This window comes from Ambystoma mexicanum, chromosome 1p (assembly GCF_040938575.1).
Source record: "Ambystoma mexicanum isolate Mex_15411 chromosome 1p, UKY_AmexF1_1, whole genome shotgun sequence".
In the NCBI taxonomy this organism is placed as follows: domain Eukaryota; kingdom Metazoa; phylum Chordata; class Amphibia; order Caudata; family Ambystomatidae; genus Ambystoma; species Ambystoma mexicanum.
Window position 1 is genome coordinate 162,863,785 of NC_090921.1, and position 26,790 is coordinate 162,890,574.

Here is a 26,790-nt window from a genome sequence, read left to right on the forward strand (position 1 = left end):
TGTCCTGTCCTTAGAAAAATCTGTGTTAGTCTCCATTCTTTCCAAATAATTTCAGTCCGTTGTGTAAGTCCTTAGTACCTTTTTGAATAAATTAATTAATTTCCCATAGAGATGAACTCCGCATGGATAGGTTAACCATGCAAATTAACCTCCTTGCTTACCGTGCCTTTCTTTAAAAACACATAACCACTAAAATATAGTTGCAGTAGAACCAATCATTTTGCTAACAAAACCGAGTTGCCCGGTGAAAGTGTTTCCTTTTAAAAATCTGATTTTTCATTTCCACTAAGAGTAACCCTTTCACTTTAGTACATTACCTGTTAGGTGCCTTTGTACCTCATCAACAAAACCGATTTCCGATTCTGTCTGCTTACCTTGTTTCTGAAGTTGTTTGCCTATTTCAAAACCGGGAAAACTAAGAAATTGCAATTTTGCCACGTCTGATTCTTACTGCACTGTTTTTCCTTCCTCCCAAAGTCAATTTTCTAAACTGTATGCCTGTTGTTTAGTACTTTGCCTTGTAGCTTGTATGTTTTCTGGCTTCTTTAGTACAGTCACACACATTCTTATCTTATTCATTCAACCACACATGTGAAATAACCATTGAGTAATTCCGAGTGCCATTTTGCTCATTTTTCAAGGGTTCTCAATCCGATTTTGGCCTCCCATTCAGGGGTGGTAGGTCAGATTTTCATTCTGATTTTTGCTAGTATACCTGACTCCTTGCTACTCCTCTCCACCCACACAAAGCTTGGTTAACAGGGGTTTGAGGGAGTGTTGCAGGGGGGAATGCCTAACTGTGGTGCCATTTGAAAATACTACCCAAAAAGTAATCTTGCTTTCATTCATTTGTGCATTGTGTATCTAATGTTAGAAGGTTAAACTAAGTGTATCGTATCATTTTACTGTGTAATTATCACCACACTGGTGATTGCTGCCCTATATTGAATGTGTTGGATTTTTATTAAAAATAAAAATAAAAAATATTTTCCTTGTTACACACCGTCCTGGTTCATGGTCCATTGCGACAAAGGGTGTACATTAAGGGGGGTGTGAGACTGGTTGGCTCCCTTCTCAAAAACGCAATCTGAATGTAATAAACCTGAAAGCGATTTTATTGTGCGCCACATCCCTTGCCAGTAGAAAGAGTCGTGATCTACAGTGTGCCACATCTTTAAATACTGTGACACTCCCTATGGGTCCACATGACAGGGGCTTGAGGGCAGGGACATGCTGCCCGCAAAGCCGTGGGGAGAAAAGTGCACAAGAGACAGGCGTGTCAGGAATCCTGCAGACAAGAAAGATTAGGCAAGTACTACAGACAGGCACCAAAGGCAGTGAACAGAAAGGGGCGGGAAGTACAAATAAGACAAACACTTTACGTTCCCACTTGAGGTGTACACAAAATGGGGGACAAGCTTCTCCCTAGGTCGGTGAAAGTCTAGCCTGGTTAGCTGGTTACTATTACAGGGCATGGAAAAGAGCAGCATGAGTGAGTGTCTGTGTCTGGACCCTAAGGCACAAACAAGGAAACAGTACTCACAAGACTGAAGCCTCTACAGGTCCAGCAAGAACTGAACAATGGCTGCCCCCTGAAGCAGGAACCAGCACACTGACTGTTAACAATATGGCACATGGTACAATACTAAAACATGGCAGAGGAAAGGGGCAGAGATTGCCTGCTGGAAACCCATCAACCAATCTCTGAACAAAGGAATTACACAAGCACAAGTGAGGACAAGAATAGTAACAGAAATATCCAGGGAAGAATAGGAGTCAAAGTAAGAAAGGTTCAGGTCTAGGGAACTAAGTGTGGACACAGTACAATGTCTACCTATGCATGCATGGTGGAGAAAGAACAGCTATGTGATGCAGCTTCTGGTCCCCGCCACCAGGGGGCTCGGGTCCCACGTTTTGTGAGTCACGTGTTATTATTATACATTAAACTCTATCTCACTTCACCCACTTTCCTTACCTGCAAAAACCGAAGTGGTAGGTCGGTGCAAATTAATGAACACCTGACCAGCGTGTCTATTGAGGCCTGTGGGGCCCGTGCCCTCGAGCCCCACTGAACCACATCCCCCAGAGTTCCGCGTGACGTCAAGCCTAGTTTCCTTAAACCCTCCGCTGCCCGGAGGAGATTAGCAGATTAAACCCTCTTCAGAGAGTTCCTAGCAATGCCTGCGAAAAGAGAAGGTAAGAATGAGAAACTGGATAACGGGGGAGAAAAAGGGGGCGTTTGGGGGCATTTTGTCACGCAGCAGCAGGTACCAGAGTTAACCCGGAAGCTTGGGTTTTGGGGAGACTGCCCTGGATCGTTTTGGAGAAGGATTTGCCTGTGAACAGTTAGGATGAGTCGACATGAACATGGCTGGGCTGTAGCCGGACTGGAGCCCACCATCTTGACTTTAGCCCCTAGCGCTGCTGGAAAACTCTATAAATAGATCATGTGTTCACTCAAATCGCAGGTTAGATAGCTCAGTTGGACAATGCACCTGCAAGCGTACTCTGTACACTTCAGATCACTAGTCCCATTCCCAGTGAGGTAGGTCAGTGCAGCGAACACTTGCGGCAGGGATCCTTTTAATAGGTCACAGGTTCCAATCTTACTATGGCGCTTTACTGTGTTGATGCGCCCACCGCAGATACGTGTGTTTACCGAGATTCTGTTTTTCTCCATCTTTGTGAGGTCGATTAAATGAGGATTATTTAATTTGGAATGTTTTGTGTGTATTGTATTTATAAAGTACACAACACAAAACTCAGGTGCCTGTAGGCACTATCCGTGCCAGGAACGCTAATTCACCAAAATGCCAGTGGTTTCAAAATTCAAGCAAGCCTTTTATACTGACATCTCAAAAAGATACACTAAACGATTTTTGTCCTGCTAAACTCATAGGAAGTGACACTGAAAAATAAAACAAATCTAGGTGTATGATTCATAAAATAACACATAGTAAGTACCAAAGTGGCCAAAATGCTATTAGTTTTCATCCAGGGTGCTGTCCTAATGTTATTGTTAATGTTAAAGGTATTTGTACCATGCACCGGTGCCAACGGAATTGGTCCCCAAGCGCTCAGGCAGATCTGCAAATAAGAAGGCGGGAATGGGTTAGTCGGGTGAAGAGGGCATAGGAAAGTGAGAAAGTGGTGTGCTGTTGACAGCTTCAGTTCGGTTTTTACCCTGCGCTGAGCTTTGGTGTGGATATCGACCGATGTGAGACCTCGTGTGCTGTTGGTGCGGTTTATGTGTTGTTTGTTGTTGCGGTGTGGTGAAGTGTGTGTGTTTTACTGAGCGAGAGGACGGTTGTGTTGATTTTAGTGTGAGTTAAGTAAGCAGAGATTTGAGCATAGGGTTAGTGGGGTATACGTCTCTTAGTCCTTATAAATCTTGTTCTATGTATCCGGTTGTTCTATAGGTAGGTATATTTTAAATTTTCCTTTCCTGTCCATCTAATTGTTATGAGTGGTGGCGTGGCCCCTCCCAGCGGTGTTGTTTTGAACTTAGTGTAATAGGTAGGGGCGTGTCTTGTCCCCCACGCTGGTATTGGTGCTGTAAATTAGCAATCCCACGCTCCCTTGCTCTCTATTTCCTGTCGGTGGGCCATTGTTGCGTCTGTGCAGTTTGTAGGCCAAGGAGTTATTGTTATATCATCCTTGTAATATGTAATGGGTTTGGGCATGATATGATGGGGGCACACGTAGCAGAACATCTTGGGCCAGGAGCACTGTTTTGTTATGCCACAAATGCCTCACATGGCCTTAGCTGCTAAAGCCTTACCTGCCAGGTACATCCATAATATGATAAATGCTGCTTCACATGACAGGCGCTGTTAGAAAATGCTAAGTGCAAGCTCATATACCGTATAGTGCCATTTTATACCAGGCTACACCTTATATGCCATGTACAGTCATCCCATGGAATCGACAGCTTCATAAGCCCAAGTGTTGTGATCATTACTAAGTACAGCCTGAACTACCTAAGTACTACAATCTTATTCTAGGAAAAGTCTTGAATGCTAGATACATGATTCAGTCTGTTTTTATTCTAGTGCAAACTTAATTTAATCACTTTTGCCTAAAGTGAAGATGGTGTGTTCGAGCTGAACAAGGACAAGTTTATTTGCCCAGGATCACACATGGTTGTCAAGTGTGGAAGCCAGGACTTGGGCCTATTTTTCTGCCGCCAATTTACTCAGTAGACCATATCTCCTACCAGCTTTAATTTTACACCAACATACTAAGATTTGTGCATTTTGTTCTTTCCTCAGCAGATATGTGAGGCACCAAATCACATTATAAATGAATCTGAAAAATAAAAAAATCTTTTTTGACACCTTTTGGAAAATGCAAGTATGATTTATTGTGATGGGGTGCAAGAAAAACACAATAACTAACAGTAATCACTTAATTCACAGAGCTGTCTCCATCCAATGTTGCTTTGCACAGTTTACGTTGAAGTGTCCCAAATGGCATCCATGAAAAAAGCTAGAGTGGGACGTAGATATCTCTCCTCTGCAGGGGCTCTCTCTGGAATGGCCTCCCTGTCTCTCTCAAACTAGAGCAGGACCGCCTCAGGTTCCGGAAGCAGCTCCTTTTGCGTCTGCTTTCTCTCTTTCTCTCCCTTGTTGACTTACCTCTCTACTACGCTGACTGGTCGCCTGGCTACCCTCTGAACCCAATGGGTGCCAGGCCTCTCCACGACCTGTAAGCGCCTGCACTGTCTCCTGGCCTCCATGCACTTAGGGGTTGTATCTGTAACCTTTTGCATTTCCCCTTTCCCTCCTCCTCCTCTCCCCCTCCCCCATGCACTTGCGCGATCTGACTTACACAAGGCCTAGTAAGATCGTTTGTTTCGTCCTCCTTATGTCTCCCTACCTTGTCTTGTCCCGCCTAGAGTCACTTGTGTACAGGCACATTATAAATGATACGTCATATCATAACATTGAGAAGTTATTTTATTTTATTTGTGCATTTATAGTAGTGCACAAAGCCTGTGGGCATCTAGATGCGATACATACAGATGAAGAAGTAGAACTGTCAAATATAATGATCCTGAAGGTGAGGCTGTTGCTTTCAAAGTTCGCGGGGCGGTAGGTAAGAGCAGTTAGTTCAACAAATACGTTTTGAGCTTTTTCCCGGGAAAGGTGGAAGGAGTGCTCCTCCCGAAGTGAAAGTGGGAGGTTGTTCCAAAGTGTGGCAGAGTGGAGCAGGAAGCTGAAGCCACCAGCTCGCCTGCATTTGAATCTATGAGGCTATGGTTGTCAGTGGATCATAGAGGTCTGCCGGGTATGTGTCTCTTTACCATCCGGGCGAGGTATGAAGGTGCGTTGTTGGACAGGCATCAGTGGGTTATGGCGAGGATTTTGAAAGAAATGTGTTCGCGGACGGGGAGCCGCTGGGCGGATCTTCTTGCTTCTGAGATATGATCGCGCTTGCTCAAGTTTAGCGTGGCATGGAGAGCATTGTTTTGCAAGACTTGTAGTTCAGACAGGTTTTTCTCAGAGGTGCCACAGAGCAACTCATTGTAGTCCAGCTTGGACAAGGCGAGGGCCTGTGCGATTGATAGGCGTTTTTCGGTGAGAGGTAAGGTTTGCAGGCAGACATGAGTTTAGTGGCACAGGCTGAGATTCTTGGCAACGTGATTGACATGGCGTGTCATGGTGAGAGATACATCGAGATAAACGGCCAGTGTTTTAACAGAAGTGGCGACTGGGATGGTTTGTTCATCGATGTTGAAGTGATCTAATGAGCAGTCATTTTTTTTTTCATTGTTCAGATAGAGGTTATGTGAGGCCATCCAGATTTGGATAGTTTAACAAATGTAGTTTACTTTGGTGGGGTCCTGAGTGTGGTTCCCGGGAAGGGAGATTAGTATTTGGGTATCATCGGCATAGTTAGTGTAGGTGATACACAGAGTGTCGAAGTGGTCGAATTGGGGCTTAGTGTAAATATTATAGAGGGTGGGGCAAACATAAGAGCCTTGTGGGACACCACAGGAGATAGGAGTGGGGGAGGGAGTGGCAGACCCTGCAAAAACTCTGGAGGATCTGTCAGCTAGAAAGGCTGAGATGCATTTGGCCTCTTTAAAGGAGAAGTGGGCAGAGGAAGTGAGATGGTGGCAAAGGCCCTGGTGGTCGACAAGGTCAAAAGCAGCCGAGAGGCCAAGGAATAAGAGGAGAGAAAGGTTGCCTGCATCCGTAGCTTCATCAAGTTGATTTGTGACGTCAAGGAGGGCTGTTTTAGTTCTGTGTTTGGGTCAGAAGCCGAATTGCCAGGGTCTTAGAATGTGGTGTGATTTGAGGAAGTCCTGGATTTGAAGTTAGGCAGCTTTGTCAATGAATTTCAGGAGAAAGGGGGCAGTGGTGGTGAGCCGGTAGTTGGTAGGGGAGGCTAGATCTAAGGTGGGGTTCTTGTGCAGGGGGGAGACCCATGACCCTTTTTTTTAAAAAAAAAACCCTCTTTTTATTAGTTTTTAACAACATAAGAAACATATCAAAGCCAATACATTTACGACAATCTGGTACATTCTTCCTGTGGCTCATTGATAGATCGCTGCCTTGGGTCAATGTCCAGTAATGTTAGATTCAGGCTAGGATCGATTGGTTTGATCGGAACTCCCCAACCTGCCCCTCCCTTTATATGCCTCCCCTCTCCCTTTGTCCTCCCCACTCTTGTGACATTGCACATCTACGTAACATCCTCCGTGCTCTGTAATAGGCCTGTGTTGATTAATCAGTCTGTGTGTACGGATTCCTTCACATTCATAATCATATTCAAGATCCTATTCAAGATCGTATTGGAGTCCCCGGGCTGTGAAAAATGGTGGTGGCCCCCTGATTCTCTTCAACTCCCCCTCATGCATTCATGGGTGTGCACGTATCCTCCCAAGGGTATGTTCAGGCACTGTTTGCGGGTGTGAGTGTAGAGCCCAGGAATGATTCAGCTATTTCTAGAAAGCCCGCTGCCTGGGTCGGATTGGCCTGTCGCCTAAGGGCCCGTGTTCCATGTAGGCTGTTCTGGACAATATGGTTTCCCATGAGGTTAAAGAGGGCGGGCAAGGGTTTCTAACGGCCAGGACCAGGGATTTCCAAGCCGTGAAGAGTGCAGTGTGTAGGAACCTCTGTATTGAGTGTGTTTCATGCCAGTCCTCATATTGGATCCCGGATAGCATCTGGACCGGTGTCAAAGCGACGTCAGTTCCCCTGACCCCCATGATCCTGCAGTGTATTGTTTGCCAGAAGCTCTTGATGCGAGATAAGGACCACAGCAAATGACCCAGGGTGCCCAGCCCTCAACATTCGTGCCAGCAATGGGGGGATTGCGCCAGTCCCATCCTTAATAGTTTGCTAGGTGTGTAGTATAGCTGCTGCACAAGTTTATATTGCATATCTCTGTTTTTGATACAGTATGAGGCAGCGGGTATGGCTTCGAAGAACTCTCATATGTCCCCCATGTCGATGTCAGTGCCTAAGTCCGAGGCCCAAAGAGACGGTAGGGTTTGGTTGCGACCAGCGTTATTTGCGATTCTGGTTGCAGAGAACGTCTGTAGCCGAGGGAAAGTATTAAGGTTCTGGCCCATTTCTAGATCGCCTGCTGTTGCTGATGCCCATCTGAACTCCTCAGTGGTTTATTTGGAAATTACTGCCAGGATGGTCCTGTATTGGAGCCAGTGTCCTTCGCCCATGCCCAGAACCCGTCACGTTTTCCAAGCCGGAAGTGCCAGTCCACTATGTGATTAACTCGCCGGTAGTACCTCGAGCCTGATGCATGCTTTCTTACCCTGCCAAACGAATTTGGAGATATGCAAGTTTAGGTATCGGAACATTCGATTTGTGGGGGCGAAGGATAGTAGCATGGCCAGGTATGACCGTTTAGGGAGGGAGTTCACTTTGAAGGCATTAATCCTGCCTGATAGTGAGAGCGGTAGTGTGGCCCATCTACAGAGGTCCTGTTGTATTTCATTTTTAATGAGGGGTAGTTCAACCCCATTATATCCTGCCACCAGGGGCATATTAGGAACACCCAAGTATGTGATGCTCCTAAGTTGTAGCTTCCAAGGTGCAACCCCGCCCGGGTCCCAGGGGATGTCTGGTCTTAGTGGCATGAATTCGGATTTTGCCCAGTTTATGACATAGCCCACCAGCGGTCCCAAAGTTTGGAGCAGGAGATGTAGTCTAGGGAGAGAAACCTTACAGTTGCTGACATAAACCAACATATCGTCAGCGTAGTGAGAAAATCTATGCTCTTCAGTGGGTCGAATGGCACCTGTCCATTCGAGGTCTTCGCGCGGCTTCCCTGCCAGGGGTTCGATAGTAAGAGCGTATAAGAGTTGCGATAATGGGCACCCTTGGCGTGTGCCTGAGTTTAGGTGGAATGGGGGGATGTGACACCATTCGTGCATACAGTGGCGGTGGGGCTCTTGTTTAGGAGATGGACCATCTCGATGAATGCTGAGGTGAACCGAAACTTGTCTAGCACTTGAAACATAAAGTCCCATTGGACTTTGTCAAGCGCCTTTTCGGCGTCCAGTGCCAGAATCCCCTCATCCATGTCGGCCCTACTGGCGATGACATGTAGAAGGCGACTGACCTTGTCCGCCGAGTGTCTGCCCTAGATTAATCCTGTTTGATCTTTGTGAAAGAGTGACACAAGTAGTGCTTCGATTCAGCGTGCCAGACACTTAGCTAGGATTTTTGCTTCAGCCTTAATCAGGGATATGGGGCGGTAGGAGCAGCACTCCTTCCGGTCATGCCCTTTTTTGTGGAACACGATAATGTTGGCGTCAAGCATGGATTTTGGTAGGTGGCCATGCATTGCCACATCCTCAAAGACCGCCTTTACAATGGGTGGTAGCCGGCTCTCCAGGGCCTTGTAGAGGTCAATGGGGATACCATAAGGCCCCGCCGCTCTACCCCGGTTCAGGGATCTGATTGCTTGGGATATTGCCTTGTCTGTGATGGAATCGGTCAGGAAGTTGGCCTGCGCTGAGGTCAGTTTGGGGAGTAAAACCGTGTCTAGGAAATCCGCTGTACGTTGCGGGTCAGTCGGTGTCACCCATGTATATAGTGTCACAACTTGATTGTGGACTCACCTGTTGAGGCTTTGTGAACTTTCTCTTTGCAGATTCTGGCTGTCCGTGTTTCTTGGAGGTGCGTGTCTCGTGGAGGTAAGGACAGGCTTCTGATGCCACTCGGATGGTAGTAATAGCCAGAGGTACAGTGTTCAGGGGTGGGGCAAGGACAACTGCGGAATATCAGTCCTGGAAGGAGTATCAGGGGAGGCGGCGTGAAGCAGTCGATGTCAAGGAACCGGAAGACTTTGGATATCCTGGAGCAGAGGTAAGCGGTCTAAGGGTAACCACGGGAGCAGTCCTGGAAGAAGTACCGCGGGGGCAGTGTAACATGCCGCAGTTAAGGATCCGGAAGACTTCGGATATCCTGGAGCAGAGGTAAGCACTGGTATGGTAACCACAGGAGCAGTCTTGGAAGGAGTACCGCGGAGGCAGTGGAACATGCCGCGGTTAAGGATCCGGAAGACTTTGGATATCCTGGAGTGGAGGTAAGCGGTCTAATGGCTACCGCGGAGCAGTCCTGGAAGGAGTACCGCGGAGGCACGACGGAAACAAGGATAGTTTCTCTGAACGAACACTGGGAAACAGCAATCAGACTAGGACTGTGAGCCGATTGACACGCACCGAACCGCAGGGGCTGGGCGCTTATATAGCCTAGCTAGAAAACTACACCGCTGATCAGGGAGCAGCGTCCGCCATATTGGGAGGGAGTGGAAGGCATTCTGGCATGTCGTTGTATGGACCAGGAGGTCTAAAGGAGGCGGTGGTGTGGTTTCATGACAGTATACCCCCTCCGAATCCTTGCACCCCCAGGTTTGCCAGGATGTAACCGATGGAATCGTAGTACTAGTCTGGGGGCATTGAGGTTAGAAACAACTGGTTCCCAGGTACAATCACTGGGTGGATATCCTTTCCATTCCACCAAGTATTGTAAATGTCCTCTTCTATACCTGGAATCGAAACTTCATATTCAAAGTGTTCCTGGTAGAGCGGTGATAAGGTTTTAGCAAGAAGGTATGGAAGACAGGAAGTTGGAGGAAGTCGTAGTTGGTAGGCCACTGGATTGATTTTCTTGGATATTATGAAGGGGCCATAGTATCGGGGTGCCAGCTTGTTTGGCCTTAAGTGTCTGGGTAAATATTGGGAGGACAACCAGACCTTGCCCCCAACATCATAGGCTGGAGCAGGACGTCTCTTGGCATCTGAAAATCTTTTCATGCTTTCCCTAGCCCGGAATAAATTATTCTGTGCCTCTTGGTGGATTGATACCAATTGAGCAGTCCAGGAATCAAAAGAGGGAACAGGACTAGGAGAAGGCAGAACCGAAGGGAGTACTGAGGGATGAAAGCCTAGGTTGCAAAAGAAGGGACTGGTCCTTATCATGGAATGTTCAGAATTGTTGTAGGGAAATTCTGCGGCTGGTATCAGAACAGACCAATCATCCTGGACCTGGGTGGAAAAGCATTGTAGATACTGTTCAAGGGTCTGATTTACTCTTTCTGTAATACCATTTGTCTGGGGCTGATATCCAGATGAAAGGGCTCGTTGGATTCTTAAGAGTTTACAGAGGTTCTTCCAAAACTTAGAGATATACTGAGGCCCACGATCAGAGATGATCTTAGATGGTAGCCCATGTAGTCGGAAAATGTGTTTAATAAAGAGTCCGGCCATTTCCGGTGCAGAAGGTAGCTTCGATAAGGATGTAAAGTGGGCCATATGAGAAAAGAGATTGATGGTTACCTGTAACGCTCACCTTGTATCCACAGGGACGCCCTTTGACTGGCCTGGTATGCTTCCTGGGACTCCGTACCTTCCCTGGGGTTCGCGCTGCCGTGAATCAATTCTAGGAGATAGGGGATTGAAGTTTAGTTGCTATTCCTTCCCTCGCGACCCACCTCCCGGTGTTCCCTTCGCGGTTCCCCTTGTGGCTTCTCTCACCTTGGTTTCTATAAGGATGAGCTCTCCGTCCTGACGCGCTGGGCACGGGCGCGTCGTCAGTGGCACCGTTCCACCGAGTTTCTTCACTGGCATGGGCCCGGAGTCCAGACCGGCTGCGACTCCGCTTTTCAGGTAAGTCTTAAGATTAAGAATAATGTCTGTATTGGTTGATGCACCAAATAACTTTCTCCTCTTGTCTTGCAGATGCTGAAGGCAGAGAGCGGATGCTGGAGGCAGAGTTCGAAAAGGTAAGGATGGATGCGCAAAGCGGCGCTGAGAGCGTCCTTGCAATTGGCTAAACTGTACTATTGTTTCTTGCAGGTCTTGAAAGAATCCAGGAAGAAGGGACCAACCGGAACCCCAAGCCAACGCTCGGTGTGAAGGTGGCGGAGGCCGTACAGATGGCCTAGGTAGGTAGCTTACACAATCTCTCTCTTTCCTGGAATGTAGCTGGAGGAAGATGAAGAAGACTGGAGACTTTGGTTGGATAGAGGCTGCGACTGGGCAGGTAAGGACGATGATGGTTCTTGTCTTCTCTCGCCCGTGCAGGCCAGGATGCTGAGCAGGACCCGGTGAACATCGCACTGCTAGAGCAGAATAACGCAAAGCGCGTGCCTCGAGCCGGGCGTGGTTTAAATACCCAGCAGGTATCCCAGGTGCCTTCGGGGCGGGCCCCGCCCTGGATGCTAGACTGCTTCTTGCAGTTCTCCATTGGTCCTCAAGGGGGCAGCCATGTTTGTCCATTGCCCATTTAAACTCCATCCAGGCATGTGAGTCCGATGCCAACGGGGCCAGGACTGGCTCCAAGGGATATGAGGGGGGCCAAATAGGGTCTTTCGGGTCCCGTTACCATATGGTGGAGATAAGGTCGTGACATTACCCTTATGACTGTGTCTCGCCTGGAAGGAGGCAGATCGGCGATGAAATCCGTAGCTATGACGTCCCAGGGTCTGGAAGGAGGAGCAGGTTGAAGCGGTAATCCTGCTGGTTTGTTGCTATCTGTCTTATTCTGGTTGCAGACCGCACATGCCCGGATATAGTCCCGGACGTCTGTCAGCATCTTGGGCCATCAGAAACTTCTTTGAATGGAAAGGAGGGTACATCTTAATAATAATAATAATAATAATAATTAGGCTTTTATATAGCGCTACAAACCCTCAGGTATCCGAGCGCTGCTCATTATTACCCACGGTGTGTGGTGCTCATTTATCGACCTCGGAAGGATGAAAGGCTGAGTTTGGCCCGCCGGGATTCGAACCTGCGTTAACAGGCTCTGCACGGGTGTCAAAGCGAGCGCTCTACTTGCTGTGCCACTTGACCCCACGGTGTCCGGATTGGAAGGTGTCATGACATAGGTGCATTATCCGTTCCTGTAACGACTGGGTAGGTATGACTAGTTGGGCTCCCCAAAAAAGGAACCCATCCTTATGCTTAAGATCCCAGGAATTGCGACCTTGAAAGTCCTTCCAAAGATCTGAGGATGGAGTTTGGTTCTTTATGGATTCCAAGATGTCAGAAGCTTGAGCGATGAACACAGTGCTGGGAAACATCTTAGGTAGGTCTGATTTTTCTTGAGTGGGATAGTCAGGACGTCTGGACAAGGCATCTGCTATGACATTCGAGGTTCCTGGAATGTGAGAAATCTGGAATTGGTATTGAGCAAGGAAGAAGGCCCAACGTGCTTGTCGACTGTCCCTGCACTAAAGCGACTGAAGGACCTGTAGATTCCTGTGATCTGTTCGCACTTGTACAGGATGAGTGGCACCCAGGAGGAGATGACGCCAGTCTTTAAAAGCTTGGCGAATGGCAAGCAGTTCCTTTTCTAGGACTGAATAGTGTGTCTCACATGGGAGCAAGGTCCGGGATATGTAAGCTACAGGATGTTCGAGTCCATCCTTGGCTTGTTGTTTCAGAACCGCGCCTATAGTATATTCAGAGGCGTCTGTCTCTACTAAACAGGGTTTTGTAGTATCAGGCTGTATCAAGATGGGTTCTTGAGTGAAAATTTCCTTAAGTCTCTTAAAGGCGGCTTCTTGAGAAGAGGTCCATAGAAAGTGTGTATTCATTTTGTTTTTAAAACTTTATTTGGCTTGACACCACAAAAACAACAAGAGACACTCACAGCGTGGCATCAGTACAAGATCATACACAAATTAAACATTTCTCATACAGGGTTGGCATTATATAGACATTCAATGGGTCGGGGTCTAGGTGATGTCCCGAATACAGGGTCAAAGAGACGCTCCTCACGGGGTGGCAGCAAGGGAAGAAAGGGCGAGGATGGAGGATTCAGTGTCTGAGTTTGAGTTCATGGTGGACATATAACTGCCAAATGTCCCTCGGTCTCGAATGTGGGTGCTGCAATGAACCCCAGGCCTCTTCAGTATCATGTGCCCACGTGACTGCCCTGAGCCACTGTGTATGCGTGTGTGCTCTAGGCCAGAGCCAGTTCATAAAAATGCAGCGTACAGCCAGCAGTATACAGAGACCAGTGAACTTCCTCAAGTCACTCCCCAACTGGGGAAAGTCGTGGAAGAGGCATCGTAATGGGGATGGATCTATAGTGTGGCCCAGTATAGTAGATAAAGTGGTACATATTTCGGTCCAGAATTGTGTCAGTCGTGGACAGGACCAGAGCATATGGATGTAGGGAGCCTGGTCGGAGCCGCATCTAGGGCAGCTGGAAGGAAGATCAATGAACGTATGGCGCAGTCTGCTCGGGGTATGATGATATCTGTGCAGCACCTTGAATTGTATTAATTTAAATTGAGAGTTATAGGATACATTGTGGGTGCGAGTACACATACGGGAGCTGCGATCATCAGTAATCTCCAATCCAAGATCCTCCTCCCACCTGTGTTTCAATTTAGTAAAAGAGGGGACAGCCCTGGTCTGCAGCAGGGTATAAAGCCTTACCACCTTCCCTTTAGAGGAGTCGAAGGAGCACAGCTCTGCAATTATGGGTTCATCAGGTGGCACTGTAGGGAAGTTGGGGTATCTAGTTTTGAGACTTTTCCGGAGAGGGGAGTATTGCAGCCATGCTGATGGTTTCCGCCTAAGGGGGAGTGGTAGGTCTGGCCATTCGAGAAAGTTACCTTGTTCAAAGACATCTCGGAGTGCCAAGAAGCCTGCGTCAACCCATCGGGATACAATAGATTGTGGGATGCGTGGAACATCTGGAAGGAAGTTCCAGAGCAGAAGGTCCCCGTGAACGGGATAGGGCGTGTCCACCAGTTTCCAGATTTTAGAGAGAGCTAAGGATGTACTAGCTACTGGGTCCGCCAAACCAGGGTCCGCTGGGGCGGGTTTGAGAATGAGGGAACACATTTCCCGATCGCTGACCGTCAGTTTCTCCAGCCAGACATGTGAGGGGGGGGTGGTATGCGGTGTTAAACCAGTGGGAAGCAAATTGGGGTTGAGCTACCAGCCAATACCTGAGGAAGTCGGGGGCGCCGAACCCACCGAATTCCATAGGAGTTGTCAATGTTATTAGTTTGAGTCGGACTGCACCGGAGTGCCATAGGAAAGTGTTGGTTGTGTGGCATAGCGTCCGGAAGAAGTTGTTGCCTGGCCATAGGGGAAATTAATGAATTGGTAAAGGAGTTGGGGCAATACTATCATTTTAAGTATTCCTATTCGGCCTGCTAAGGAGATAGGGAGTCTAGTTCAGCGCGAGGTTTTAGTGGCCAGGTTTGTAAGGTAATTACAGTAGTTGTCCTCACGCATCTCGGCACAACGGGAAACCACCACCCCAAGGTAGGTGAACCTGGATTGGGACCATGTAAACCCCCTTAGGTCTGAGGGGGGTTGCGTGCAGTCAGTAAACGGGAATAGGACAGATTTAGAGCAGTTTACCTTTAGCCCTGATATGTGCCTGAAACGGACCACATCCTCCAGGATCGGGGCAAGGTTGGTATCTGTGGAACGGATATAAAGGAGGGTGTCATCAGCGTATAGGGAGACAATGTCGGATTGGCCCGCAGTACGCAAGCCTCTATGAGCGTGTGACTGGCGCATCATATCAGCAAAGGCTCCCATGGCTATGGCAAATATTAGCGGACAGAAGGGGCAGCCCTGTCGCGTTCCTCTGGCTATCTGGAAAGGGGAGGCGCACCTATCTTCTGTGCGGACCCTAGCCGATGGACTGGTATAGAGTAGTTTAATCCAGGCTCGAAAGCTGGGTCCAAATTTGCATTTCTCTAGGACTCGCCATAGGTCATGGGAATCCACGATACCGAGTTTAATGCTTTCTGCATATCTAAGGTGGCTGCCACTGCCTGTACCTCTGGGCCAATCCTGCTGATCGCGTTGAATAATCGTCTTAGGGTCAGGGAGGTGGATTGGCCTAGGACAAACCCCGCATGATCCGGATGAATGATGTGGGGCATAAATGAGGTCAGTCGTATGGCTAATAGTTTGGCAAATATTTTGACATCACAGTTAATTAGCGAAAGAGGCCGGTATGATCCGCATTGGGTGGGAGGTTTGCCAGGTTTAAGTAGGACCGTTATCATAGCCTCTCGAAGTGAGGGGGGGAGTATGCCTTCCTCACATGCCTCCTCCAAACGAGCGATTTATATCGTTTATAGAGTTCGATGGGGAGGCCATCCGGTCCAGGGGCTTTACCTGATGCAAGCGACTCAATGGACTCTGTAAGTTCTTCGGGGGCGAACAGTCTCTCAAGGGAAATGCTGGTGTCAGTGGAGAGGGTAGGTTGAGGGAGGCTCTCCAAATAGGAGTCGATCTCATATTTGGGCGCTGTCTGCTTTCGAATATAGGGAACAGTCGGATGATAGTAATTCCGAGTTAATGTCTTGTGGTGATGTGACCAGTGTTCCATCGGGTCTCTCTATCGCTGGTATGTTGGGGGGGCTTCTGAATTCTCGGCATATTTACTTGGCTAACATTCGGCCTGGTTGTTCCCCTCGCCATATTTCCTTACTAGATGGGGGCTGTCTAGGAATTTAACCTTTCGTTCGGCTAGACTACGGAATGTGTCCCGCTCTGTCCCCAGTGACGCCAAGGTCTCAGGGGATTGATCCAGGGCATATTGGGTCTCAAGGGTGGCCAGGGTCGATTCGCTACTCGTGATGTCCGAGCAGATTCCTTTCAGGATACCACTGCCCTTGGAGATAGCAATGCCCCTAATGTATGCCTTAAAGGATTCCCAGAGGGTAGCTCGTGATGACACGGAATTAGTATTCAACTCAAAGAATTCCTTGATGGAGGATTCGAGTTCAGAGGTGAAGACCGGATCAAGAAGGGAATGAGGTCTCATTTTCCACTGCCTAGCTCGGTCATAGTCTTGACCCCAGTTCAGGGAGATCATCACTGGCGAATGGTCGGATAGAGTTCTAGGGAGAATCGATAGGTGGGATAGGCACCTGACCAATATGTCTGATATGAGCCACTATCATTCCTACAATGCGAATCGTGCACTGAGGAGTAATAGGAGTATGTGCGGGAGTCGGGGTACATGAGCCGCCAGGCGTCCACTACCGACAAGCGAGGGAGCGTTGTCAAAATAGAATGGGCTGCTCTGGAGAGCTGGCGGGGTCTGGAGCCTGATCTATCTAGGTTGACGTTCTAGTATTGTGTTAAAATCACCCCCCATATGATTGGGACTAGGGGAAAACTGTCCAACATAGAGGCCAGATGCAAGTAAAAGTCAGGGTCATCGATATTCGGACCGTAGATGTTTAAAATCGCCACCTCTTGGTTTTGCAGAGTGCCTAGGGTTAGTATATATCTCCTTTGTGGGTCTACCCGCGAGTGACTACATACAAATTTAAGACTTCTGTGTATCAGAGTCAGGACACCTCGACTCCGGGTGGAATAATTGGTATAGTACCTCTGGGGCCCCCACTGTTTAGCAAACTTTTCACATTGTTCGGAGCGGACATGGGTCTCCTGTAGGCATAGGATTTTAACACTGTGGCGCTCAGCATGGAGTTGAATCTGCCGCATCTTTTTATGGTTACCCAGACCTCTTACATTCCAACTCCTGAACGTTAAGCCATTATCAGCCATTTGTGTGGAGGTGTTGGTTGAGCTCGTATCTACGGTGGGGTGGTGGCTGATGCCAACCCAACTGGGACGGACAAATCCCTCCACCCGTATGATTGTAGCTTGATGTTGTACCATGTGTGGCATCTCTTGTGGTTGTCAAGACTTTTTTAAACATAACTCCCTGTGCCCCCCTCCCCCATCCACATCCCTCCCCCAAACAGAGGAATGATAACCCAGCATAACCAAAACAACAACCAAAGCAACGGCATCAACGCCTGGGGGACTGTTGGCTGGCCTGGCGGTAATGCTCCGGACTGGGGAGAATGTATGGATATTTTCTGTTCTAAGAGAATTAACCAATGTAATTAGTGTGGATCACATGGATTGAGGATCAACAGATCAATTGAGAAGAAAAAAAAGAAAAAGGAGAAAAAAAGGGTCCAGCTAGCAATGAATTTGGAAAACAAGTTCAACTACTATTATGCTCTGGTGGAATGTAACAGCAACCTGTGTGCAAGGCCCCATGGAGCCCATTACAGGGTAAAGGCTAAACGGGAATGAACGGAGCAACGGTCAGTGCTAAGACAGTAGGAGGTGGCTCAGCCACGGAAATGCTTGTCGATAAATTTTGTGGCCTCTTCAGGAATCGTAAAGAAGAATGTGTGATTGGAGTGTTCAATTCTCAGTTTGGCAGGGAATAGCATGGAGTATTTAATTCCTAAGTCTCGGAATCTCTTTTTGACTGCCATAAAGGTTTTTCGCTCCTGTTGCACCGCGACAGAGAAATCCGGGTAAAGGTGGATCCTTGCCGCCCCAAGTAGCAGCTCCCCTTTGACTCTGGCTGCCTTCAGGAGGGCATCTCGATCCGGAAAATTTAAGATTCTGGCTATGATGAGGCGCTCCAGGCCTGGGCTTCGTGGTTATGGATCGATGGGCTCTCTCCACCGCAAATTGTGGGGAGAGTTTTGGCGATTCCAGAAGAGTTAGTCTTCCATGGGCTCCTTGACAGCGTCCTCGGGCACATCGACTATGGGTAGGTTAATATGCCTAGAGTGAGATTCGAGATCATCATTCTTTTTCTCCACTGCTAGTACCAGATTGGATAGCGAGGAGACTGTAGCCCACAGGGTTCCAGGATCGTCCTCAGCGGCACCCACCCTTGTTTCCACCTCGGCCACGCGGCTATCAGTCCTCTCAATGTGTGCCTTTATGGACGAGATGGTGCCGTTCATGTCATCAAGTTTTGTGTACAGAGTGGTGAACCCTTCTCGAATATATTCCAACATCTTCTGCGAGTCATCAGAGGTCGGTGGAGCCGACGTTGCGGGTACATCCTCCAGTGTCTCAGCAGTTGGCCTAGACAGCGTTTTTGTGAACATTGTCAGAGAGCTCTGTTTTTTCCCAGCTCCAGCTCCTTTGGTCATGGTGTTAGCTAAGGAGAGTTCTGGGGAAGTGGGCGTGCATGGGCGGCAAGGAGTGTTGGAGTTCTGTTCCCATGTAACGTACCACAGGATGTCCAATAATGAGTTGCTTAGATCTCCCACAGCGCCACACAGAATTTCTTCGATGCGGTTATGGTCTTGGAACCACTGAAAGCCGGTGAAGGTACCTTAGCAAGGTAGTGTCCACACCCCAACTAACAGTGGGTTAGCCCCAGCCGCCGGCTCCAAAGGCCCTGCTAGCCCACACCTGTCGCTGTGGCAGCGGGCGTTCACTTAGAGGGTATGCCACAACCACCTCGACCACCAACAGCCACGCTCCTAGCACCCAATGTGTGCCGGGCGGGTGCCAGGGGTCAGCACCAAGACAGTGTCAACAGACGTAGGTAGTCAAGGCAGGAATGCGTAGAGCACGGCTGGAACTTGAAGCCCCCCAGTGCAAGGTGGCCAGCCACTGGCTTCAGTTATTGTTAGGGGGGGGCTCACCCAGCCGCAGCGGAAGGTTGTTCAGGCCGCAGCGGGAGACACCCTCAGTGTCTGTGGTGCCTTTATATATTTATGATCCCTGAGCTTTGCCGCCCTCGCAGCAGGCCTCGGAAGAGATCCCTGGGGCTCCCAGGCTGATGGAAGCACCGCCGCTTGAAGGGCCCACCCACCCTGACCCCGCAGCCCCCCGGGCTCCTACCGTATCTTCGGGCCCAGAGGGGCCCCAGCCGCGGGCATGGGGGTGGCGTGGGCCAGGGACCAGCGCGCCGATGTGTGTTCTCCAGTGGCGCAGCAGCCACCCGGCTGCATCCAAGTTCCGGCACCGTGTGTGCACTACTGGAGGTCCGTGGGTGGCAGGACTGATTTTAGGTGGGGGAAGGGCCAGCAGTCTTACGGGCGTACACACCAGCCAGTGTCCGGGCTCCCAGTCCAGCCCAGTGCGGGGGCCTACAGAGCGCCCCCGGCCGCAAGGTGGCTTTAGGTATGCTCTGACGTGTAACGTTTTGGGGGCGGAACTACTTATTGATTATAGTAGGCCCAGGTAATTTCTATTGTGTCCAAGGAAATACAAAAACACTTTAAATGTGAAGATGTACAAGAAGGAGTTCAGACAAAAATAGATATCATACATACAGCTTATACATTTATTTTGCTGCTAGATGCATTTAGTAGTCATGCATCAGTATTATTAATAAAGAGCTGTTTGTAACGAGAGCAAACAGAAATGCAAAACAATTCATTCAGAGATACTGGGTGTGCAGGGAGGTTAGATCACAGTCTTAGCCTTGCCCTCACACAATTGTAATGGCAAAATAAATTGACAGAATGCAGTAATAAAACAAAATGGTAACCACCACCACTAGTGACAAGTGATTAGCGTGTATTCAATGCAAGACAACCCAAAACAGAAGCATTAAATGGGGAAATTCTTGGTTGTCTGTAGCCAGGCTGGAGGGTGACCTAACACGTGGGCGACGTCTAGATTTAGATCAAAAGGATGTTGGGACCAGGAGAGGTATGTGGATGTTGGTCCTTAAGACGTTTTGGCTAATAGCCTTCATGTTAGGCCTGGAATAGGTCTCCCTAGGATAGAGATATGGGGACACTATTAGTGTCTGAATCAGGGGTTAAAAACTGTTTTTTAAAAAACACAATCTGTTCCAAGAATATGGTACACCACAATAAAATCAGGGGCAAGAGAGATAAGAGACTGACCTTGGGTGCTGCAATGCTGCATGATTCTGTGGATTGCTTGTCGCACCCGAGTCGTGTAAGGTGCAGGATTAAGTGGGCTTCTAGGCGCTAGCGGCAGGCTGTGAAAGGCTACAGGAGTCAAAAACACATATAGTTCAGGGTAAGTGGGCTATCCCTCCAGTTACCAGGCTTTAGGTATGCGGCTGGTGCAGGCCCACAGTGCCACAGCCCACAGCAGTCGGGCAGACCGCCCCTCTTGGAGCCGTCTCTCAGGGAAGGGTAGACGGGTCCCACGCTGGATTTTCACATGGCCTTGGCACCGCAGCCACAGTGTTTTGGGACTTAAAAGTTGGCAGGAGTAAGCCATGCTGGTCTGCCCACGGGAGGTAGGAAAATGAGAGGGATTCACTGCGGTTAGAAGGTTATTTTCGCCGAGAGGATGTTCCCCATTCGGAGCTCCGCGCTTAAGCCGCCATTTCTTGCAAACGCAACAGCGCCCCCCAGGGGGTATTCTTTTTGATTAAGGCCACGATTGGTTGAACGATGACTGACAAGAAAGGAATGAATTTCCTGTAAAAGTTTGCAAGGCCCAGGAAGGTTTGCACTTGTTTAACAGAACTGGGAACTGGCCAGGATGTTATAGCTTTATGGTTGGGTCCCTAGCCACCCATTGGGAGTTCAAAACAAATCCCAGGTAACGTACAGTTGAAACATGGAAGGTGCATTTTTCGGGTTTGGCTAATAGATGATGTTTCCTGAGTCGTTGTAACACGGCGGAGACATGATCTTGATGCTGTGTTGGGTTCCTAGAGTACACCAGGATGTTGTCTAAATACACAATTACATAGAGGAACAACATGTCTGAAAAAACCCGATCCATAAATCGCTGGAAAACAGCAGGAGCGTTGGCAAGTCCAAATGGCATGACCAGATACTCGAAATGTCCAAATGGTGTTCGAAAGGCCGTCTTCCATTCGTCGCCTTCCTTTATTCGGACCAGATGGTAGGCTCCCCTCAAGTCCAACTTAGTCAAAATTACCACGCCTCTGAGTGCTTCCAAAATGTCTGATATCAGTGGTAAGGGATATCTATCCTTCCGGGTACATTGGTTTAGACCCCTGTAATCCAGAAAAGGGCGTAACTCCTTTGTGTCTTTCTTAGGTACAAAAAATAAGGATGCTCCCGCAGGGGACTTGGAAGGACGGATGGTGCCGTTAGCAAGGTTTGTATCCAAATATTCTAGCAGGGCCTTCTTTTCAGGTTCTGATAGGATAAACATCCTACCAAAGGGTATTATGGCAATTCCCTCGGTGTCGATAGCGCAATCTTCTGGTCTGTGTGGAGGCAGAGTCTGCACAATGGCCGAGGAGAAGACGTCAGAGAAATGTTGGTAAATATCTGGTATTTGATTGACATTGGAAATGGTAAGAGAAGAATTCATCCCTCTATCTGCATTGGATACTTTTGATTTGGTGACAGACGTCAGACAGTTCAAGAGACAGAACTCTGAGCCCAAAAACAAAGAGCCTGCAGCCCAGTTGATATAAGGATTGTGTTTCTTTAACCAGGGCATGCCAAGGACCACTGGATAATGTGCGGCTCTGATTATGTCGAACTGTATGGTTTCTTGGTGGTGGTGGATTGAGAGCATGATCTTCCTGGTTTGTTGGGTGATGGGTCCAGAAGATAGGGGGAACCGTCGATTCCTTCGACTGTCTGAATGACATCCTTAGTTTCTCTGGGAATATCGTGTTTAAATGCCCATTGATCGTCCATGAATATCCCCATAGCACCACATTCTACCAAGGCTAGAACTGTCTGTGGTCCTCCATTGGAAGGGAGTAGAGTAACCCCAAGGAACACCAGGTTGCATCTTGATGCAGGGTCCAGGATTGGAGGATGGAGCGGTCTTGGGTCTCCCGAAACTGGGCTCCATTCAGGATCGGGGGCTGGCGTTTTCCAAACGCCTTGGTGGTGCTATGGAACAGTTCCTGACCAGATGTTTATCGGAAGCACAGTACATGCACAATCCACTGTCAAACCGGCAGCTTTTCTCCTGAGTTGATATTGGGCCCCTCATAGCTCCCAGTTGCATGGGTTCAGGTTCAACAGGAGGGCTTTCCATTGCGGTAGGAGCGAACTGAGACATCTCGGGAGGGGAGCTTTGAGGTCTTTTCCTTTCTGCCTTTCTTTCTTGAATTCTGAAGTCAATTTGCACGGATAAATCCATGAGGACCTGGAAGGAGTTTGGACGTGCTATTCTGGCTAGCTCGTCTTTTATTTCATCATTAAGGCCACGTCGGAAAAAGGTGAAACATGCCTCATTAGACCAGTCAGCCTCTTTGGCAAGTTGTTTGAATCTGGTAACGTAGGATAACATATCCTGTGATCCTTGACGGAACTCCAGCAGTCTTTCTTGTGCAGTCCGGGTCGATCAAACATCTCCTTAAAAGGCCTTAATGAAACCATCATAATTATCCAACAAGGTATCTCCCGCAGAGACTAGTGGGGTAGCCCAGGCCAGGGCATTGCCGGTAAAATGGTCTATCACAAATCCCACTTTGGCTCTAGGAGTGCAAAAGTAGTATGGCTTGAAGGTGAAGTGTACTAGACAGGAGTCCAGGAAGGAGCGGAGCGCCTTAGGGGAGCCATCGTATTTATCCACTGCTCCACTCGTAGAAGCGCTGTCCTGATAGGCTGAATCTCGGGACAAAACTAGTTGTTTCAAGGCAGTGTTTTCTGCCTTTAGATTCTGTACTCCGTGGAAAGTTCTTGCATCCCTCGTAAGAGGTCTTGAACATTAGAATCCATCTCTGTAGCCTTGTCAGACAGTTGTCATGTCAAAATGTCACAACTTGAATGTGTATTCACCTGTTGAGGCTTTGTGAGCTTTCTCTTTGCAGATTCTGGCTGTCCGTGTTTGTTGGAGATGCGGGCCTCGTGGAGGTAAGGACGGGCTTCTGACGCTACTCTGAGGGTAGTAATAGCCAGAAGTACGGAGTTCAGGGGCGGTGCAAGGGCAACCACAGAAGATCAGTCCTGGAAGGAGTATCAGGGGAGGCGGCGTGAAACAGCCGAGGTCAAGGAACCGGAAGACTTCGGATATCCAGGAACAGAGGTAAGCGGTCCAAGGGTAAGGAACCGGAAGACTTCGGATATCCAGGAACAGAGGTAAGCGGTCCAAGGGTAACCGCGGGAGCAGTCCTGAAAGGAGTACCGCAGAGGCAGTGGAACACGCCGCGGTAAAGGATCTGGAAGACTTCGGATATCCTGGAGCGGAGGTAAGCGCTCCAATGGCAACCGCGGGAGCAGTCCTGGAAGGAAGGAAGGAGTACGGATGAGGCACTGGAACACGCTGCGGTAAAGGATCCGGAAGACTTCAGATATCCTGGAGCAGAGGTAAGCAGTCTAATGGCAACTGCGGAGCAGTCCTGGAAGAAGTACCGCAGAGGCACGACGGGAAAAAGGATAGTTTCTCTGAACGAACACTGGGAAACAGCAATCAGACTAGGACTCTGAGCCGATTGACACGCGCCGAACCGCAGGGGCTGGGCGCTTATCTAGCCTAGCTAGAAAACTACACCGCTGATCAGGGAGCGGCGTCCGCCATATTGGGAGGGGGTGGAAGGCATTCTGGCACGTCGTTGTATGGACCAGGAGGTCCAAAGGGGGCGGTGGTGTGGTTTCATGACATATAGTGTGTTGTAAAATTGTACAAACCTACTATTGATAGCTTCCTCGCCCACCAGCTCGTTCCCATCTCAGTCCTGAATGGAGTCTATCGTTTGTGCTGCCTGCCTGTCACGCAAGGTCAGTGCCATTAGGTGCAGTGGCCTATCCCCCTCATTGTAGTAAGTTTGGGACCAGCTAGAAAAGGACCTCTGGGCTCTATCTGTGGTCACGCGTTTCATTTCCAGCCTACGTTTACTTAGTCTGGTAAGCGTCTGTGGGTCCCGGTGTGCTTGTGCAGTCTTTCGATGCCCAGGATGCCGGCCCTCAATTTCTGATCTTGCTTACCCCAGTTTTTGTATTTGAAGGACCACCTACAAATGCACTGACCCCGAAGGTATGCCGTATACGCATCCCAGCTTGTTGCTGCAGTATGTTTGTCAGTCAGGTTTGTTTGCCAGAATATATCAGTGTCCCCGTCTAGGTGGTCTCTGAAGTCAGGGTAGCCCAGTGCTATTAGGTTCAGGCACCAGTGTTGGCTCCTGCACGGGCTGGAGAGGATTTTTGGTAGGTCGAACGTAATACCACTGGGGCGTGATCCGATAGCATGGTGGCCACAATGTCGCATGAGGGTATGAGGTGGAGGGCATGAGAGGGAAGGAGCTAGTACTCTAGTCTGGAATAGCTGTCATGTCAAGTGGAGTAGAATGTGTAGTCTCTCTGTTGTCTGTGTGTAATTCTCCAGGCATCTTTGATTGCAACCATGAGGGCCTGTAGGGTGACAAGTTTCCTTGGGGGGTCTGAGGGTAGGTGGGAGAATGTTGACGGTCCAACCCTGGGGCCAATGCTACATTGGAATCCCCCCTACGAGGAGCAGCGTCCGCATGTGTTGAGCTCATCTGGCAAAGTTGTGGGAGAAAAAGGTTTGTGAATTGGTCGTGGGTGCATAGATGTTGAGGAGAGAGATATTTTGCTGACCAATCCGCCCCTGCACCAGGGCCTGTCTGCCTGCCCCATCCACCATCACATGCCCCATCTGAAATTGGGTCAGTGTGTGAATTAAAATGGATACACCCCCCTTCCCCTGACCAGGGGAATTAATTGCCACCCCCCTCCCCAGCACCGACCCAGCTTCTCCGACTCAGCACCGGTTAAATGAGTTTCCTGAAGGAAATTGATATCCCCACCCCCCAGGTCTCGCATTAGATTCAGCATTCTCTTCATTTTGATTTGGTGTCCCAGCCCCTGAACATTGAGGGATATGAGTGTGAGAGGGGGTGTAATCGTGTCAAAAACACTTGTGTATGAGCGCGATATAAATAAAATATCATATCATATCATAATGTGGGGGCCCATATACTAAATCTTGCATAGTTGATCGATCCTTCAGCCTGCAGCCCTGAGGCCACCTTAGAGATCGGAGGAGGACAATTCCCCAAGAGCGGCAATACCCAACCCAAAAAATAAAATAAAACACCCAAACTGAATAACCAATATAATACTGTGTCCGCAGAACCGGGACCCAGTACTGGGCAAACCAAGCCCATGCTTTAGGGAAGCCGGAGCAGGTCGCAGGGCCTACTCTGACCCTCTAGCATGCCACTGCTCCCTTGACTGGGAGCGTGGCTCTGATGATCAATCATAAACATTGTAAACATTGGGAATATCCGTGAAGCCAAGGGTGGTATGATTTTGGTGCCTATTGCAGTCTCTAATCCAGAATCCACAGCGTAGGTCCACATCAGGTAGAGACAACTTGTGAAAGTGTTACTTGTGACCGGCCGGCCAGGGGTGCCCATGGTCGCTCGCATTGTTCAATGTCCAGGCGGCAACTTAGTCCCTCAGGCGGATCTTGGTCTCCCGCCGTGTAGAAGAGAATCTTTATGTCGGTATGCCCCGCTATTATGAGTGCAGGGGTGTGCTCGCCTGTAGTTATGATGTACATCGTGCCACCAAGGCTTTGTCAGCCGGGCTTCCTGTGTTGTGTTTCATGCCTGTAGGGCGCCGCCCAGCTCTCTTCCTGTGACCATGCGGGCCCTTAGGGCGTTGTAATCTCGCGGCTGGTGAGGATGCACATGCTGATTTATGGTTCCAGTCCTCTGCTGGGGTGAGCTCCCCTGAGACCAGGTCCCGTTTTGTTAGAAAGCACCAGGCACCCTCAGGGTCCTTGAACGAGTGCCACTGCTTGTCGAGTTGAATGCACCAGGAACTCGAGGAAGTGCAGATGTTCTGATCCCTTTAGGGTCTCGAATACGGTGTTGAACCCTTTTCTGCGCCTTGAGACCTCGAGGGAGTAGTCGTTGAAGATCCTGATCTTCGCACCCTTGACATGTAGGGAGCCCATTGCTCGATATGCTCTCAAGATGGCCATTTTATGCTGGAAGTTCAATAGGCGCATGGTGATGGGCTGCGGACGATCGCCCCGGCGCAGGTTTGGAGATAGAAGCTTGGTGCACGAGTTCAATCGTCATGGAGCGTGCGTCTGGCAGCATTAGCTTGTCCCGCAAGAAGTCATAGGTGAAGGTCTCGAGGTCCTGGCCATCTGTGTTTTCTGGCAGGCCAACCAGGGGCAGGTTGTTGCCTCTGGACCTATTCTCTTGGTCCTCGACCTTTGCTCCCAGGCGTTGCACTTCCCTAATCAGACCATCGACATCTGTTGCCATGGATGTCCTCCAGGGAGCTGATTTGCGGTTCATTATCCGTCATCTGGTCTGCTCGTGCATTGAGTCTTGTTTAAACATCCTGCAGGTCCCGTTTGATGTCCTGGACAGTTTTGATGGTCTCCTGCGTCATTTGGCCAATTGATTTAATTTCCTGCAGGATCACCTGGAGTTGATTTTGGATCTGCGCCTCCATTGCAGGTAGTTTCCATGCCGATCGCCGAAGTGTCGTGGCTCCACTCTCCCCTCCAGGCGTTGGCTGTTTAGATGCAGCAGTAGTGTGCTGTAGCATTCCCACTAGGGGCCGAAAGAAAAGGAGTGG

At 49.1% G+C, this 26,790-nt stretch overlaps 1 protein-coding gene across 1 annotated transcript in view; it reads left to right on the plus strand.

Moving 5' to 3' along the window:
- Positions 1-2,180: 2,180 nt before the first annotated feature.
- The window catches only part of DLG4 (discs large MAGUK scaffold protein 4), a 1,400,174-nt gene continuing 1,375,564 nt past the window's right edge, over positions 2,181-26,790 (plus strand). Inside the window, exon 1 of the mRNA XM_069645917.1 lies at positions 2,181-2,196. The gene's annotated coding sequence lies outside the window, so the exon portion shown is untranslated. The remainder of the gene's footprint in view (positions 2,197-26,790) is intronic.